We start from the raw sequence: 17,448 nt of genomic DNA, 5'->3' as shown, positions 1-17,448 counted from the left end.
TAAGTTACCCTGGGCAACCGCGAAAGTGTTTTAAGTGCGACACTGAAGGGCATGAGGCGAGCGAGTGCAAAGTAATGTTCTGCCAGAAATGCAGGCGAAAAGGGCATGAAGCGATGGACTGTAAAACCCCAAAAAGTTGCAGTATGTGTGGAGCACTGGATCACCTGTATAGAGAGCAGTGGAAAGCGTGGTATGGGTGGTGAGAGAGCAAGTGAGGGTGGTGATGGTGCAAAGAATGATGGGAGTGGAGAAGAAAAGAGTGGAGGTGGGAGTGGTATGGATGGTGAGCGAGCAAAGGAGGGTGGTGATGGTGCAAAGAAAGATGGGAGTGGAAAGGGAATGAGTGGAGGGAGTAAAGGGGGTGGTGATGTAAGTAAGGAAGGTGGTGTGGTGAGAGTGGTTAGTGGTGGAGGGGGTATGAGTGGTAAGGAAGTGAAAGGGGGTGCAGGTGTGGGTATGTGTGGTGGTGGTGGGTGAAGGTGATGGTGGGGCGGACAAGGTGCAAGAGAGTGAGGCGATGGAGGAAACGGAGAGTGAAATAAAGAAAAAGCGGAAGGACAGAGAACCTGGAGCCGGGAGCAGGAGTGAGGAGAGTGCCAATGAGGGTGCAGCTGGGCCCAGCTGGTATGAAATCGTGGAGAAGGAGGAGATGAGGAAAAGAAGAGGAGACCCATTAAGAGGACTGGAACCGAGGGATTTTGAGGGAAAAATAATGGAAGAAAAGGAGGATAATTTAATGCGGAGTCTTTGTAGGAGGGAGTTTTTTGAGTTAATGGCTTGGAAGGAGAGATTGTTGAAGGGGGTGATAACAGAGGCAGAGGTTAAAAAATACAGAACAGAAAGGAATAGAGTTTTGTTATGTGCCAGATGGAAAGACGAAGAGAAAAGAAAGGGGATTATTAAGAAGTAAAGAGGTTTAAAAGAAAGATTTTGTTTTGTGTTGGATATGATTTTTGAGTTGAGAAAGAAATGTTGAAACTGAAGAGTGGGAGTGGGAATAAAAGACTGTTTTGTTTTTGTTTTTGAAATATTTGTTGTTGTATATGTTTAAAACCTTGGGAAATTGATATGTTTTATTTTGGAAAATTGATGGCTCTGTTATTTTTGAAGAATTGATGTATTGTGTGTTTTTGTTATTTTGATTATGCTAAAGTTTATTGTAATGAAATGTTTTTGTTTTTTGTTTTTGGTTGTTTTTTTGAATGTGTTTTTTGTTTTTTTTGTTTTTTTTTTTGATGATTTTGTAATAGATATGGTTTATAACCATAAATGTAATGTTTTCTTTTGAAAAGAATTAATAAAATATTTTCAAATAAAAAAAAAAAAAAAAAAAAAAAAATCTGTTCTTATCAGTTTAATATCTGATACGTCCCCCATAGGGGGACCGTCTATATTAAATGGATTTTTGGAAGCGGGAGATGGAAGCGGGGCTTGCTCCGTCCACTCCACGCATCGACCCGGTATTGCAGTACCTCCGGGAACGGTGCCCATTTCTCAGAAAGGTCAAAAGAAGAGAGAGAGAGCGAGCGAGCGAGAGCGAGCGAGAGAGAGAGAGAGAGAGAGAGAGAGAGAGACCCACCCTCCCTCCCTCCCTCCCTCCCCACCTCCCCTTTCCTGGGACGCGCCGTTTTCCCGCTCTTTTCGTTCTTTTTTTTTTTTTTTTTTTTTTTTTTTTTTTTTTTTTTTTTCATATTTTCATATTCAGGCAGGCCTAACACACGCAGCAGGCCAGTGTAGCAGCAGCAGCAGCAGCAGCAAAGCGCCCTTTCGCCGGGGCGGAACGGCAGATGCGTTTTGGGAGGAGTTCCCTGTTTTTGTTTTGCGTGCGTGGCCTCGCTGCCGCTTGGCAGAGGGGAGGGCCTTTGGGCCTTTGGGCCGGCCGGAAGGGCTCGGCCACCAGCAAAGGCACGCTCCGGCTTCTCTACAGCTCGAATAAATCTTTCGCCTTTTACTAAAGATTTCCGTGGAGAGGAGCATTTACGAGTTCGATCCAATTTTTGGACAGCCCTTCCCCTCAGGGAGGGGCTCCACCTGGAGTTTAAAAGCAGAACGAGCACAGAAAGGGCGGTCGCCCCCGTTGGAGCCCGGCACCTTTCCTTCCTTCCTTCCTTCCTTCCTTCCTTCCTCCCTCCCTCCGCCCGCTCCGCCCGCCCGCCCGAGAAGCAAGTACCACGACTGCTGCGGCGGGCGGCCGCGCCCGGGGCGTTTGGCCAAAACCATTGTGGGCATCGCTTCTCGGCCTCTTGGCTCAGATCAAGTGTAGTATCTGTTCTTATCAGTTTAATATCTGATACGTCCCCCATAGGGGGACCGTCTATATTAAATGGATTTTTGGAAGCGGGAGATGGAAGCGGGGCTTGCTCCGTCCACTCCACGCATCGACCCGGTATTGCAGTACCTCCGGGAACGGTGCCCATTTCTCAGAAAGGTCAAAAGAGAGAGAGAGAGAGAGAGAGCTGGATCTCAAGCGAGCGAGCGAGCGAGCGAGAGAGAGAGAGAGAGACCCACCCTCCCTCCCTCCCTCCCTCCCTCCCCACCTCCCCTTTCCTGGGACGCGCCGTTTTCCCGCTCGTTCTTTTTTTTTTTTTTTTTTTTTTTTTTTTTTTTTTTTTTTTTTTTTTTTTTTCATATTTCATATTCAGGCAGGCCTAACACACGCAGCAGGCCAGTGTAGCAGCAGCAGCAAAGCGCCCTTTCGCCGGGGCGGAACGGCAGATGCGTTTTGGGAGGAGTTCCCTGTTTTTGTTTTGCGTGCGTGGCCTCGCTGCCGCTTGGCAGAGGGGAGGGCCTTTGGGCCTTTGGGCCGGCTGGAAGGGCTCGGCCACCAGCAAAGGCACGCTCCGGCTTCTCTACAGCTCGAATGAACCTTTCGCCTTTTACTAAAGATTTCCGTGGAGAGGAGCATTTACGAGTTCGATCCAATTTTTGGACAGCCCTTCCCCTCAGGGAGGGGCTCCACCTGGAGTTTAAAAGCAGAACGAGCACAGAAAGGGCGGTCGCCCCCGTTGGAGCCCGGCACCTTTCCTTCCTTCCTTCCTTCCTTCCTTCCTCCCTCCCTCCGCCCTCCCGAGAAGCAAGTACCACGACTGCTGCGGCGGGCGGCCGCGCCCGGGGCGTTTGGCCAAAACCATTGTGGGCATCGCTTCTCGGCCTCTTGGCTCCGATCCGATTGTATGTGGCTTGACCGCAGCATTCTAACCGGTTCCATTGAGAAAGAGAAGGCGAAGACTGCAACAAAGCCCCCGGGACCTCGTCTGAGGAACACGATTCGTTTGCTGAGGAAGGAAGGGATGAAGGCTATGTCAAGAAAGGATTTCGTGAACAGTATTATGAAGAAGGTCGAATTGGACTTCAACGAAGTATTCTGTCTGCAAGATTTCCAGGCAAGGGGAATTTTTGATTTAACGCTTAAAACTGAAGTCTATTGTCAGAGTGTCTGGAAATGTTTTAAGAATAATGAAACGAGGCTTTTAAGTTCGTTTATTCTTGAACCTCTTTTTATACAAGAAGTGCGAGTGGTATACGTGCACATGTATAATCCGTTTGTACCTGGGGAGGATGTTTCGACATTTTTGGGACGGTATTGCAAAGTGGTCAGGCCGCCTGAGAAGTGCTCTGATGAATTTGGAATGTGGAACGGAACCTGGAGAGTGTGGGCGAGGTTCCGCCCCAGTAAAGTGGGGTATGAGGGGGTGGAGCATCCGCCTTCCTCTTTTTCCATTGGTTCAAACCGTGGATTTTTGTATTATATTGGACAACCGGAGCTGTGCAGGAAGTGTAATGCAATGGGTCACAAGGCTGAGGAATGTAAGGACTTATTCTGCAGAAACTGTAACAAAAAAGGACATAATACGAAGGATTGCAAGGAAAGGAGAAAGTGTAATTTGTGTGGGGATATTAACCATCTGTTTTATAAGTGTCCGCACAGGGCCGCAAGTTATACTGAACCTGTGAGCAGTGAGGAGGATTCCAGTGAGGAGATGGAGAGCGAGGCGATGGAGAGTGACGAGGAGAAAAAGAAAGGTGCAAGGGATAAAGGAGGTGTGACGAAGACTGCGGGGAAACCAGTGTCAGTGTCATCAGCGGTATCTGAGAGAAAGTCGGAGGAGAAAACGGTGTCAGTGCCCGCGACTACATCTGGAAGGGAGAACGTGGCCGAGAAGGGAAAGCAGCAGAGACAGCCGGCAGAGAAGAGGTCAGCAGCGGAAGCGGGAGTGAAGGAGCCTGGGTCTTTGCCTGGGAAAGAGCCGAAGAAGGACTGGGCGGACCGAGTGGAGGAAACAGAGAAAGAGAAAGAGACTAGTGCAAAAATAACAGAAAAAACTGCAAAAAAGAGTTGAGGAGTGGTAGTTATATGACTGTCTGTTATAAAAGAAAATAATTAGTTTTGTGTATTTGAGTAAGGATATTTGTGTTTAAAGATTTTAGTTCTGGTTTTGGTATAAGATTTTTTGGTGTTTATGAATGGGTATTTGTGTTTGAGAAGTATTGAAGTTTTTTTGACTTTTGCTTGATTTTTTTTTTTTTTTTCATATTTCATATTCAGGCGGCCGCGCCCGGGGCGTTTGGCCAAAACCATTGTGGGCATCGCTTCTCGGCCTCTTGGCTCCGAAAAAAAAAAAATCTGTTCTTATCAGTTTAATATCTGATACGTCCCCCATAGGGGGACCGTCTATATTAAATGGATTTTTGGAAGCGGGAGATGGAAGCGGGGCTTGCTCCGTCCACTCCACGCATCGACCCGGTATTGCAGTACCTCCGGGAACGGTGCCCATTTCTCAGAAAGGTCAAAAGAGAGAGAGAGAGAGAGAGAGAGAGCGAGCGAGAGAGAGAGAGAGAGAGAGAGAGAGAGGGAGAGAGAGAGAGAGCCCCACCCTCCCCTCCCCCTCCCCCCACCTCCCCTTTCCTGGGACGCGCCGTTTTCCCGCTCTTTTCGTTCTTTTTTTTTTTTTTTTTTTTTTTTTTTTTTTTTTTTTTTTTTTTTTTTTTTCATATTTCATATTCAGGCAGGCCTAACACACGCAGCAGGCCAGTGTAGCAGCAGCAGCAGCAGCAAAGCGCCCTTTCGCCGGGGCGGAACGGCAGATGCGTTTTGGGAGGAGTTCCCTGTTTTTGTTTTGCGTGCGTGGCCTCGCTGCCGCTTGGCAGAGGGGAGGGCCTTTGGGCCTTTGGGCCGGCCGGAAGGGCTCGGCCACCAGCAAAGGCACGCTCCGGCTTCTCTACAGCTCGAATGAACCTTTCGCCTTTTACTAAAGATTTCCGTGGAGAGGAGCATTTACGAGTTCGATCCAATTTTTGGACAGCCCTTCCCCTCAGGGAGGGGCTCCACCTGGAGTTTAAAAGCAGAACGAGCACAGAAAGGGCGGTCGCCCCCGTTGGAGCCCGGCACCTTTCCTTCCTTCCTTCCTTCCTCCCTCCCTCCCTCCCTCCGCCCGCCCGAGAAGCAAGTACCACGACTGCTGCGGCGGGCGGCCGCGCCCGGGGCGTTTGGCCAAAACCATTGTGGGCATCGCTTCTCGGCCTCTTGGCTCCGATCCGATTGTGTGTGGCTTGACCGCAGCATTCCAACCGGTTTCATTGAGGAAGAGAAGGCGAAAGGATGGCGGAGACCGCAACGAAGCCCCCGGGACCTCGTCTGAGGAATACGATTCGGCTGCTGAAAAAAGAAGGAACGAAGGATATGTCGAGGAAGGATTTTGTTATCAGCATTATGAAGAGGGTCAAGCTGGATCTCAATGAAGTGTTCTGTTTCCAGGATTTTCAGGCAAGAAGGATTTTTGATCTAACGCTTAAAACTGAAGCATATTGTAAAGTTGTTTGGAAATGTTTTAAGGATAATGAAATGAAGCTTTTAAGTCAGTTTATCCTTGAACCACTTTTTATTCAAGAAGTGCGGGTGGTAAACATCCATATGTATAATCCGTTTGTTCCTGGGGAGGATGTTTCCACGTTTTTGGGACGTTATTGTAATGTGGTCAGGCCGCCCGAGAAGTGTTTGGATGAGTTTGGGATGTGGAACGGAACCTGGAGAGTGTGGGCGAGGTTCCGCCCCAGTAAAGTGGGATATGAGGGGGTGGAGCATCCGCCTTCCTCTTTTTCCATTGGACCGAACCGAGGTTTTTTGTATTATGTTGGACAACCGGAGCTGTGCAGAAAGTGCAATGAATTGGGTCACAAGGCTGAGGAGTGCAAGGACTTATTCTGCAAAAATTGTAATAAAAAAGGACATAATACAAAGGACTGTAAAGAACGTAGAAAGTGTAATCTGTGTGGGAGTATTAACCACCTGTTTTATAAGTGTCCGCACAGGGCTGCAAGTTACACTGAACCAGTGAGCAGTGAAGAGGAGTCCAATGAGGAGATGGAGAGTGAGGAGATGGAGAGTGAGAAGCAGACAAGGAAAAGTGCAAAGGATAGAGGGGGCGTGAGGACGCCCACGGAGAAACCGGTGTCGGTGCCATCGACTGCATCCGGGAGAAAATCGGAGGAGAAACCGGTGTCAGTGCCCGCGACTACATCTGGGAAGGAGAACGTGGCTGAGAAGGGAAAGCAGCAGAGACAGCCAGCTGAGAAGAGGTCAGCAGAGGAAGCGGGAGTGAAGGAGTCTGGGTTAGTGCCAGAGAAAGAGCTGAAGAAGGACTGGGCAGAGCGTGTGGAGGAAGCGGAGAAGGGGAAGGAGACGGCTCTGAAGATAACAGGGAAAGATGTAAAAAAGACTTGATAAATGTTTGTTTAAAAAAAAAAAAAAAAAGGGAAAGTTTGAATGTCTGTTACAAAAGAAAATAACCAGTTTGAGTATTTTGAGTAAGGATATTTGTGTTTAATGTTTTTGAGTTTTTGTTTTTGATATATGGTTTTTGTTGTTCTTTATGGGAAATGTATCTGTGTTTTGATTTTTGTTTTGTATAATTAAAATTTAAAAAAATCTGTTCTTATCAGTTTAATATCTGATACGTCCCCCATAGGGGGACCGTCTATATTAAATGGATTTTTGGAAGCGGGAGATGGAAGCGGGGCTTGCTCCGTCCACTCCACGCATCGACCCGGTATTGCAGTACCTCCGGGAACGGTGCCCATTTCTCAGAAAGGTCAAAAGAGAGAGAGAGCGAGAGAGCGAGAGAGAGAGAGAGAGCGAGAGAGAGAGAGAGAGAGAGCCCCCCCCCTCCCTCCCTCCCTCCCTCCCCACCTCCCCTTTCCTGGGACGCGCCGTTTTCCCGCTCTTTTCGTTCTTTTTTTTTTTTTTTTTTTTTTTTTTTTTTTTTTTTTTTTTCATATTTCATATTCAGGCAGGCCTAACACACGCAGCAGGCCAGTGTAGCAGCAGCAGCAAAGCGCCCTTTCGCCGGGGCGGAACGGCAGATGCGTTTTGGGAGGAGTTCCCTGTTTTTGTTTTGCGTGCGTGGCCTCGCTGCCGCTTGGCAGAGGGGAGGGCCTTTGGGCCTTTGGGCCGGCCGGAAGGGCTCGGCCACCAGCAAAGGCACGCTCCGGCTTCTCTACAGCTCGAATGAACCTTTCGCCTTTTACTAAAGATTTCCGTGGAGAGGAGCATTTACGAGTTCGATCCAATTTTTGGACAGCCCTTCCCCTCAGGGAGGGGCTCCACCTGGAGTTTAAAAGCAGAACGAGCACAGAAAGGGCGGTCGCCCCCGTTGGAGCCCGGCACCTTTCCTTCCTTCCTTCCTTCCTCCCTCCCTCCCTCCTCCTCCCTCCCTCCCGCCCGCCCGCCCGAGAAGCAAGTACCACGACTGCTGCGGCGGGCGGCCGCGCCCGGGGCGTTTGGCCAAAACCATTGTGGGCATCGCTTCTCGGCCTCTTGGCTCAGATCAAGTGTATGTGGCATGACCGCAGCATCCTGAGGATCCAGTGAGGAAGAGAAGGCGCTGGGAGCGGAATACGATGGCGACTGGAAGGAGGATGCAGAACCTGATCCGTTTCCGATGGAGTGAGGTTTTGGAGAAAGAATTGAAGATCGTCGATGCTGCAGAATTGAAGGATACACCAGGCGGGCGAGAATTCTTTGTGAAGGAGGTGCTGTTGAAAGGACTAAATTTGGAGGTGAAGTCTATTTTCTGTTTTCAGAACTATGAAAAGTTTTTTGATTTGGCCTTGTGCAGTGAAGAATTGGCTCAGAGCGTTTGGGATACTTATCAGAAGAAGAGAAATGAAAGGCCTTTTTCGATGTATATCGCAGATCCCTTATTTGCAAGGGAAGTTCGGCCATTGTTTGTTTTCATGTATAACCCGTATGTTGGGCAGGAGGAAGTCGCACAGTATGTTGGCCGTTTTTGCGACGTTATTTCGGGACCTTTTAAAGTGCTTGACCCTATAGGTATATGGACCGGGAAGTGGAAATTTATTGTAAGGCTTAAGATTTGTAGTGCAAAGGAGGGGGGTATAGTACACCCTCCGGGTCATGTACAGATTGGGGGAAACAGGGGTTTTTTAAGTTACCCTGGGCAACCGCGAAAGTGTTTTAAGTGCGACACCGAAGGGCATGAGGCGAGCGAGTGCAAAGTAATGTTCTGCCAGAAATGCAGGCGAAAAGGGCATGAAGCGATGGACTGTAAAACCCCCAAAAGTTGCAGTATGTGTGGAGCACTGGATCACCTGTATAGAGAGTGTGGAAAGCGTGGTATGGGTGGTGAGAGAGCAAGTGAGGGTGGTGATGGTGCAAAGAATGATGGGAGTGGAGAAGAAAAGAGTGGAGGTGGGAGTGGTATGGATGGTGAGCGAGCAAAGGAGGGTGGTGATGGTGCAAAGAAAGATGGGAGTGGAAAGGGAATGAGTGGAGGGAGTAAAGGGGGTAGTGATGTAAGTAAGGAAGGTGGTGTGGTGAGAGTGGTTAGTGGTGGAGGGGGTATGAGTGGTAAGGAAGTGAAAGGGGGTGCAGGTGTGGGTGTGTGGTGGTGGTGTGGGTGAAGGTGATGGTGGGGCGGACAAGGTGCAAGAGAGTGAGGCGATGGAGGAAACGGAGAGTGAAATAAAGAAAAAGCGGAAGGACAGAGAACCTGGAGCCGGGAGCAGGAGTGAGGAGAGTGCCAACGAGGGTGCAGCTGGTCCCAGCTGGTATGAAAGCGTGGAGAAGGAGGAGATGAGGAAAAGAAGAGGAGACCCATTAAGAGGACTGGAACCGAGGGATTTTGAGGGGAAAATAATGGAAGAAAAGGAGGATAATTTAATGCGGAGTCTTTGTAGGAGGGAGTTTTTTGAGTTAATGGCTTGGAAGGAGAGATTGTTGAAGGGGGTGATAACAGAGGCAGAGGTTAAAAAATACAGAACAGAAAGGAATAGAGTTTTGTTATGTGCCAGATGGAAAGACGAAGAGAAAAGAAAGGGGATTATTAAGAAGTAAAGAGGTTTAAAAGAAAGATTTTGTTTTGTGTTGGATATGATTTTTGAGTTGAGAAAGAAATGTTGAAACTGAAGAGTGGGAGTGGGAATAAAAGACTGTTTTGTTTTTGTTTTTGAAATATTTGTTGTTGTATATGTTTAAAACCTTGGAAAATTGATATGTTTTATTTTGGAAAATTGATGGCTCTGTTATTTTTGAAGAATTGATGTATTGTGTGTTTTTGTTATTTTGATTATGCTAAAGTTTATTGTAATGAAATGTTTTTGTTTTTTGTTTTTGGTTGTTTTTTTGAATGTTTTTTTGTTTGTTTTTTTTTTTTTTTTGTGATGATTTGTAATAGATATGGTTTATAACCATAAATGTAATGTTTTCTTTTGAAAAGAATTAAAAATTGTGGGCATATTTTCAAATAAAAAAAAAAAAAAAAAAAAAAATCTGTTCTTATCAGTTTAATATCTGATACGTCCCCCATAGGGGGACCGTCTATATTAAATGGATTTTTGGAAGCGGGAGATGGAAGCGGGGCTTGCTCCGTCCACTCCACGCATCGACCCGGTATTGCAGTACCTCCGGGAACGGTGCCCATTTCTCAGAAAGGTCAAAGAGAGAGAGAGAGCGAGAGAGAGCGAGCGAGAGAGAGAGAGAGAGAGAGAGAGAGAGAGCCCCACCCTAACCCTCCCTCCCTCCCTCCCTCCCCACCTCCCCTTTCCTGGGACGCGCCGTTTTCCCGCTCTTTTCGTTCTTTTTTTTTTTTTTTTTTTTTTTTTTTTTTTTTTTTTTTTTTCATATTTCATATTCAGGCAGGCCTAACACACGCAGCAGGCCAGTGTAGCAGCAGCAGCAGCAAAGCGCCCTTTCGCCGGGGCGGAACGGCAGATGCGTTTTGGGAGGAGTTCCCTGTTTTTGTTTTGCGTGCGTGGCCTCGCTGCCGCTTGGCAGAGGGGAGGGCCTTTGGGCCGGCCGGAAGGGCTCGGCCACCAGCAAAGGCACGCTCCGGCTTCTCTACAGCTCGAATGAACCTTTCGCCTTTTACTAAAGATTTCCGTGGAGAGGAGCATTTACGAGTTCGATCCAATTTTTGGACAGCCCTTCCCCTCAGGGAGGGGCTCCACCTGGAGTTTAAAAGCAGAACGAGCACAGAAAGGGCGGTCGCCCCCGTTGGAGCCCGGCACCTTTCCTTCCTTCCTTCCTTCCTCCCTCCCTCCCTCCCTCCCTCCGCCCGCCCCGCCCGCCCGCCCGAGAAGCAAGTACCACGACTGCTGCGGCGGGCGGCCGCGCCCGGGGCGTTTGGCCAAAACCATTGTGGGCATCGCTTCTCGGCCTCTTGGCTCAGAGCAAGTGTGTGGCATGACCGCAGTTTGCTCTATCTGAGAGAAAAAGAAGGTGACACGAAGATGACGTCTAAATCTTCACTCAAGTCAGCACCCGGGGCTGGACTACGGAATACCGTCCGTTTCAGATGGAAAGAGGAGAACAAGGAGGATTTCCTGGATCGTGATCAGTTCGTGGAGAAGGTTTTGCTGGGACAACTGCGCTTTGTACCTGCTCAGATCTACTGCTTACAGGTGAATAACAGCCAAAGATTTTTGGACTTAACTTTTGAAAGTGGTGTTGTTTATGATACCTTTCTAAAGATTTTTGAAGAGAAAGCAACAGAAAAGCCTTTGTCTTTTTATAACATGGAGCCACTTTGGCACAAAGACCACAGGGTAATAACAGTGCACATGTTTAACCCATATATCAGTGACTTTGATATTGAGCTGTTCTTGTCTCGGTACTGCAAAACTGTTTCCGGGGGATTACCAGTCAGAGACAAGCATGGCATATGGACAGGCAAAAGACAGTTCCGGGTAACTCTAAAGCCTGATAAGAGCAGCTCTGATGGGTTTAAGCACCCGCCGGCCAACTTTACAATTGGGCCAAACAGGGGCTACCTGTTTTACAGCGGACAGCCCCAGTACTGCAGGAAATGTGGGATTTTTGGGCACCTGGTTGCCACTTGCAAGAACATGGTCTGTCGCAACTGCCAAGGCACAGATCATGAGACCAAGGACTGTGACAAAATTAAAAAATGCAGCATCTGTAACTCTGAGGAGCACCTGTTCAAACAGTGCCCAAAGAGGAGTGCAACATATGCAGATGCAGTCCGAAGAGAGGAGCCGGTGGAGGAAGAATCAGCAGGTACGGGGGAGACTGTCCCAGAAACCCCACAGGAAATGGAGGAGGAGAAGGAGGGAGAGGAGGAGGTTGCAGGCGGACCCAGTCGTAGGGTGCTGGCTTCCTCCCGTGACTACAGCGAACCGCTTCCTGGGAACCAGCAGCACTGGAGCGAGATGAAGAGAGGTAGGGAGAAACGGAAAAGCGTTGACGAACCGTCAAAGAGTCAATCAGAGGCTATTACTAAACGGAAGGTAGAGGGGATCCCACTTTCCGTTAATCCCTATGACGCTTTGCTGGTAGAAGAGGAGGGGGAAGCTTTAGAAGAACTGTCAGAAGAGGGAGCTGTCAGAGACTGGAGTGAAGGCAGCACAGGCAGTGCTGAACTGGGAGCTACTTTAGAAGAAATCCAAGAGCAAGTTTTGGCTCTTGGTAATACTAGGCAAATGATACCCAGCCACGAGAAGGAATGTCCTCCTGAAGGTGGGCCTGGACATATGTCCGCTTTAGAGGAAAAAAAAGGGACTTGAGTTTGCTTGGTTTTCTTCCTTTTTTTTCTTTCAGCTTTTGTAAATGTCTTCTTTGAATTTAATGTCTGTAAATGTCAGGGGTTTGAGAGACAAAGTGAAGAGGACAGCTGTGTTTACCTCTTTGCGATTATATGATTTTTCTGTTTGTTTTTTTCAAGAGGTACACCTTAAAGATGAGAAGGATGTAGAGGCCTTCAGTACAGAATGGGGGGCTGGTGAATCCCGTTGGAGTGTGGGGGGGGTTCATTCTTCAGGAGTGGGTATTGTTTTTAAGGGTCAAAATGTGGGAATTGTGCACACTGTTTCACCTGTACCGGGGAGGGTCTTAATGGTGGATGCTGATTGTGGGGGGACACAGTTTAGGTTTATTAATATATATGCAAACCCTCTTATGTCTGCAAGGGCAGATCTGTTTGCTGAGTTAGGGGATTTGTTGGTCACTAATAGGGTGGTGGTGATGGGAGGGGACTTTAATATTAATTTGGACACAGCGCAAGATGCAGATTTTAGTTTTAAATATCTGAAATCCTTGTTAATAAATTTTGAGTTAGTTGATGCCTTTGCAAAATTAAAAATGAAGGGGGCCACTTGGAGGAATTCCAGAGGGTCTAGTAGCAGGCTAGATTATTTTTTCGTTAGCAAAAATTTTCAGTTGCAGTCTGGGTCTGTTCTCCCTATGTGGTTTTCTGATCATGATCTAATATCACTTAAAGTTTTAGTTAAAGCTCCTTTGTTTGGCAAAGGTTATTGGAAATTTAACAACAAAGTACTTGAAGAGAGAGAGTTCTGTGAGTCTTTTTTAGAGCACTATCAGTTTTGGGTGGGGTTGAAGCCATATTTCAGTTCAGTGGTAGAGTGGTGGGAGGAGGTGAAAAGGAGGGTGAAAGTGTTGTCACAAGAGTATGGTAAAGCTAAGGCTAAAAGGGAAAGGAAGGAGATTTTCAGATTGCAGCGGATTTTGGAAGGATTATACATGCTAGGTAATAGGGGACACACAGTTAATTGGGAGTATTTTGCACAGGTGAAACAGCAGTTGAAGGATATTTTTACTTTTAAAGCCACACAGTTTTTGTTCCGGAGGCAAGGAGAAGTGGTCTTTAACACTGAAGCTTGCACTCATTCTTTCTTTAGGCAAATCAGAGATAGACAGAGTAGGCAGGTAATCACTAGCCTGAGGGACAAGCAAAACAGGGAAGTATTGGACCCTGCGGAGGTACTGGAATGTGCTAGCTCCTTTTATGAAGTTTTGTTTTCGGTGCGAGATGTGAGCGAGGAGGAGGGGAGCTTTTTCCTTGCTCAGGTGTTGTCCCGAGTGCCGGAAGAAGTAGTAGAGGACTTGGAGAAGCCAATACTTTTAGAGGAGCTGACAGCAGCCCTGAAAGGGATGAAAAGCAGGAAGGTACCGGGATCTGATGGGCTTGGGAAAGAATTTTATTTGGCATTTTGGAAGGTGTTGGGAAAGGATGTCTTGGAGGTAGTTCAGGCTATCTTTAAACAAGGTGAACTAGGGAGATCAATGAAGGAGGGCATTGTCACTCTTTTATTTAAGAAAGGAGAGAAGTCTGATCTGCAGAACTGGAGGCCCATTACCTTATTAAATGCTGATTATAAATTAATAGCAAAGGTCCTTACAGGTAGGCTGGGGAGAGCGATGCCCCATATTGTGCACACAGACCAGACTTGTGGAGTCCCAGGCAGGTCTGCCCAGTGGAACCTGCAGCTGATTCGCGACGTGATTGGCTGGGCGGAGGACAGGAGGATACCACTGATGCTTGTTAGTTTAGATCAGCAAAAGGCTTTCGACCGGGTACATCATGGGTTTTTGTTCAGGGTTTTACAAAATTTTGGGTTTGGTGAGCACTTTTTGAGGTGGTTGGGCATTATGTATAATGGGGTTTTCAGTAGGCTCAGAGTGAATGGGAATTTGGGGAGAGAGGTCCGACAGGAATCGGGAGTAAGGCAGGGTTGTCCGCTCTCTCCTCTCCTCTATGTCTTGTTTGTGGAGCCCTTTGCAGCGGCTCTACGGGGGGACGGGAGGGTGGGGGGGGTGGTAATCCCAGGTAGTAAGGGAGAGGTATTGAAAATCTCACAGTACGCCGATGATTCCACGTTATTTTTGGATTCCGATTTCAGTTTAAAAAGCTCTTTAGCGTTAGTTCACAGATTTGGGTTAGCTTCAGGGTCCTGTTTGAATGTAAATAAAACTTCTATGATGTATTTTGGAACCTGGAGTAACAGAGAAGATGCACAGTGTGATTTAAAACTATGTACAGAGGGTATTAAAATTCTTGGGGTCACATTTCATCGCACCCAGGCAGAGGTTAAGAATTGGGAGGAGAGGTTAGAAAAGGTGGGTAGGCAGCTAGCACTTTGGAAAAGTAGAAGACTAACCTTTATAGGTAAAGTGCTAGTAGTAAAAGCCATCGTTCTGCCTGTTTTGGTCTACCTGGCATATGTATTTCCTTTGCCTCGCAGAATGAGAAGGGGGGTCACTAGGACAGTGTTTCAGTTTATGTGGGGAGGGAGGTATGAGTATGTGAGGAGGGACATTATGTACAGACCTATAAAGGAGGGGGGGAGGGATGTGCCGCACATACCACTGAAACTAGACTGTTTATTTTTTTCAAACCTATATGTTGCTTTGGTTGGGGAAGTCTCGCACAAACGGCAGTTTTTTATCAAGTTTTGGTTTTCCTGGCCTATGCGTCATCTGGCCCCTATTTCAAACAGCGTTCCCAAGGCAGAGACCAGGCCTGCCTGGTATGAACATGCTGTAGTGTGGTCAAAGGCTAATCCAGCTTGTAAAGAAAAAGATCTATGTTTATCACATAAAATGTTGTATCGTCAGTCTGTTTCAAGCTTTTATGTACGGTTTTTTTCACTGACCCCACAAAACGCCTGGGCTGAGATCCAACCGAAAGGCTTGGATAATAGATTCAGTGATTTTAATTGGTTATGTGCACATAGCCGAGTTCCAGTGCGGGAGGTTCTACACAGGCACTCCCTGACCAGAAACCCTTTTTGTCCAAGGAACAGCTGTCTATCAGAGGAAACACAAAGGCACATGTTGTGGGAATGCCCCTTTTCTAAATTAGTGTGGGAGAGGGCGGGGGTTCTGTTTGAATTATTGGTGTCGGGTTTTGTTTTGGATTATGATTTTATTATGTATGGTGGTGGGTTGGGAAAATATTCAAAAAAGATGGGTTTTATTTTATGGTTTCTAGTAAGTCTGATAAAATTTGAAATATGGGGAAATAGGAACTGTTTGGTTAAAAACAACAAGAGCATGTGCCCTGACAGAGTGATGAGAGAGATTCGGGGGCAGGTAAAAAGGCGGATCCAAATAGATGTGGATAGATGGGGCTTTAATGCCGCCAAGGAGAAATGGAAGAACCTTACTGCCATACAAATATAGGATGTCTCCGATGTACTGTGTGTTTGTAAAATATGTAAATATCGCTGTAATAGTATGGTTACTTAGTAGTATGTAAATATGTAAATATGTAATTATTTGATTGTAATTGTAATTGTATTGTTGTTCATTAAAAAAAAAAAAAAAAAAAAAAATCTGTTCTTATCAGTTTAATATCTGATACGTCCCCCATAGGGGGACCGTCTATATTAAATGGATTTTTGGAAGCGGGAGATGGAAGCGGGGCTTGCTCCGTCCACTCCACGCATCGACCCGGTATTGCAGTACCTCCGGGAACGGTGCCCATTTCTCAGAAAGGTCAAAAGAGAGAGAGAGCGAGCGAGCGAGAGCGAGCGAGCGAGAGAGAGAGAGAGAGAGAGAGCCCCCACCCTAACCCTCCCTCCCTCCCTCCCCACCTCCCCTTTCCTGGGACGCGCCGTTTTCCCGCTCTTTTCGTTCTTTTTTTTTTTTTTTTTTTTTTTTTTTTTTTTTTTTTTTTTTTTTTTTTCATATTTCATATTCAGGCAGGCCTAACACACGCAGCAGGCCAGTGTAGCAGCAGCAGCAAAGCGCCCTTTCGCCGGGGCGGAACGGCAGATGCGTTTTGGGAGGAGTTCCCTGTTTTTGTTTTGCGTGCGTGGCCTCGCTGCCGCTTGGCAGAGGGGAGGGCCTTTGGGCCGGCCGGAAGGGCTCGGCCACCAGCAAAGGCACGCTCCGGCTTCTCTACAGCTCGAATGAACCTTTCGCCTTTTACTAAAGATTTCCGTGGAGAGGAGCATTTACGAGTTCGATCCAATTTTTGGACAGCCCTTCCCCTCAGGGAGGGGCTCCACCTGGAGTTTAAAAGCAGAACGAGCACAGAAAGGGCGGTCGCCCCCGTTGGAGCCCGGCACCTTTCCTTCCTTCCTTCCTTCCTTCCTTCCTTCCTCCGCCCGCCCGCCCGCCCGCCCGAGAAGCAAGTACCACGACTGCTGCGGCGGGCGGCCGCGCCCGGGGCGTTTGGCCAAAACCATTGTGGGCATCGCTTCTCGGCCTCTTGGCTCATCTCAAATGTATGTGGCATGACCGCAGCATTTTGAATATTTGCTGAGAAAGAGAAGGCGCTGGGATTTGGATGCGATGGCAACGGGAAGAAGAATGCAGAATTTGATCCGGTTTCGATGGAGTGAGGAGTTGGTGAAACAGCTGAGAACCGTGGACGTTGGAGAGTGGAAGGATACGCCAGGTGGGCGTGAATTTTTCGTGAAGGAAGTTTTGCTGAAAGGACTGCAGTTGGAGGTGAAGTCTATTTTTTGTTTTCAAAATTATGATAAGTTTTTTGATTTAGTTTTATGCAGTGAAGATTTGGCTCGGAGCGTTTGGGATAATTATCAGCGGAAGAAAAATGAAAGGCCTTTTTCTTTCTATATTGGAGACCCTTTGTTTGCAAGAGAAGTTCGACCATTATTTGTGTTTATGTATAACCCATATGTTGGTCAAGAGGATGTTGCACAGTACATTGGGAGAGTTTGTGATATTATTTCGGGACCTTTTAAAGTTCTTGACCCTGTAGGCATCTGGACTGGGAAATGGAAATTTTTCGTGAGGCTGAAGATCTGTAGTACAAAAGAGGGGGGTATAGTACACCCTCCGGGCCAGGTACAGATTGGGGGAAACAGGGGTTTTTTAAGCTACCCTGGGCAACCGAGGAGGTGTTTCAAATGTGATACGGAAGGACATGAGGCGAATGAGTGCCAAGTAACGTTCTGCCAAAAGTGTAGGAGGAAGGGGCATGAAGCCATGGACTGCAACACCCCAAAGAGTTGTAGTATGTGTGGATCCCTCGATCATTTGTATAGAGAGTGTGGTAAACGTGGTATGGATGAAGAGCGAGCAAATGAGAGTGGTGATGGTGCAAAGAAAGATGGGAGTGGAAAGGGAATGAGTGGAAGTGGGTGTGGTATGGATGGAGAGCGAGCAAATGAGAGTGGTGATGGTGCAAAGAAAGATGGGAGTGA

General features: G+C 47.4%; 12 non-coding genes across 12 annotated transcripts; all 12 read left to right on the top strand.

Annotated features, from left to right (window-relative positions):
* The first annotated feature begins 1,302 nt into the window (after nt 1-1,302).
* Nucleotides 1,303-1,494, top strand: LOC121311683. Its single transcript, XR_005949433.1, has one exon. It is a non-coding gene; the product is annotated as a U2 spliceosomal RNA (small nuclear RNA).
* A 413-nt stretch (nt 1,495-1,907) lies between these two features.
* On the top strand, nt 1,908-2,025 carry LOC121311692. The gene has a single exon (XR_005949439.1). It is a non-coding gene; the product is annotated as a U5 spliceosomal RNA (small nuclear RNA).
* A 202-nt stretch (nt 2,026-2,227) lies between these two features.
* Nucleotides 2,228-2,420, top strand: LOC121311691. The gene has a single exon (XR_005949438.1). It is a non-coding gene; the product is annotated as a U2 spliceosomal RNA (small nuclear RNA).
* A 415-nt stretch (nt 2,421-2,835) lies between these two features.
* Nucleotides 2,836-2,953, top strand: LOC121311700. The gene has a single exon (XR_005949447.1). It is a non-coding gene; the product is annotated as a U5 spliceosomal RNA (small nuclear RNA).
* Nucleotides 2,954-4,586: 1,633 nt separating this feature from the next.
* On the top strand, nt 4,587-4,778 carry LOC121311675. Its single transcript, XR_005949428.1, has one exon. It is a non-coding gene; the product is annotated as a U2 spliceosomal RNA (small nuclear RNA).
* Nucleotides 4,779-5,205: 427 nt separating this feature from the next.
* LOC121311699 lies at nt 5,206-5,323 on the top strand. The gene has a single exon (XR_005949446.1). It is a non-coding gene; the product is annotated as a U5 spliceosomal RNA (small nuclear RNA).
* A 1,565-nt stretch (nt 5,324-6,888) lies between these two features.
* Nucleotides 6,889-7,080, top strand: LOC121311677. Its single transcript, XR_005949429.1, has one exon. It is a non-coding gene; the product is annotated as a U2 spliceosomal RNA (small nuclear RNA).
* A 399-nt stretch (nt 7,081-7,479) lies between these two features.
* Nucleotides 7,480-7,597, top strand: LOC121311698. The gene has a single exon (XR_005949445.1). It is a non-coding gene; the product is annotated as a U5 spliceosomal RNA (small nuclear RNA).
* A 2,154-nt stretch (nt 7,598-9,751) lies between these two features.
* On the top strand, nt 9,752-9,941 carry LOC121311682. Its single transcript, XR_005949432.1, has one exon. It is a non-coding gene; the product is annotated as a U2 spliceosomal RNA (small nuclear RNA).
* A 399-nt stretch (nt 9,942-10,340) lies between these two features.
* On the top strand, nt 10,341-10,458 carry LOC121311697. Its single transcript, XR_005949443.1, has one exon. It is a non-coding gene; the product is annotated as a U5 spliceosomal RNA (small nuclear RNA).
* Nucleotides 10,459-15,570: 5,112 nt separating this feature from the next.
* LOC121311684 lies at nt 15,571-15,761 on the top strand. Its single transcript, XR_005949434.1, has one exon. It is a non-coding gene; the product is annotated as a U2 spliceosomal RNA (small nuclear RNA).
* A 399-nt stretch (nt 15,762-16,160) lies between these two features.
* On the top strand, nt 16,161-16,278 carry LOC121311696. The gene has a single exon (XR_005949442.1). It is a non-coding gene; the product is annotated as a U5 spliceosomal RNA (small nuclear RNA).
* Nucleotides 16,279-17,448: the final 1,170 nt, after the last annotated feature.

The sequence above is a fragment of the Polyodon spathula genome, unplaced genomic scaffold, assembly GCF_017654505.1.
Source record: "Polyodon spathula isolate WHYD16114869_AA unplaced genomic scaffold, ASM1765450v1 scaffolds_3280, whole genome shotgun sequence".
NCBI classification, from domain to species: domain Eukaryota; kingdom Metazoa; phylum Chordata; class Actinopteri; order Acipenseriformes; family Polyodontidae; genus Polyodon; species Polyodon spathula.
The sequence above is the reverse complement of the archived record's forward strand: the minus strand, read 5'-3'. Positions and strand labels throughout refer to the sequence as shown.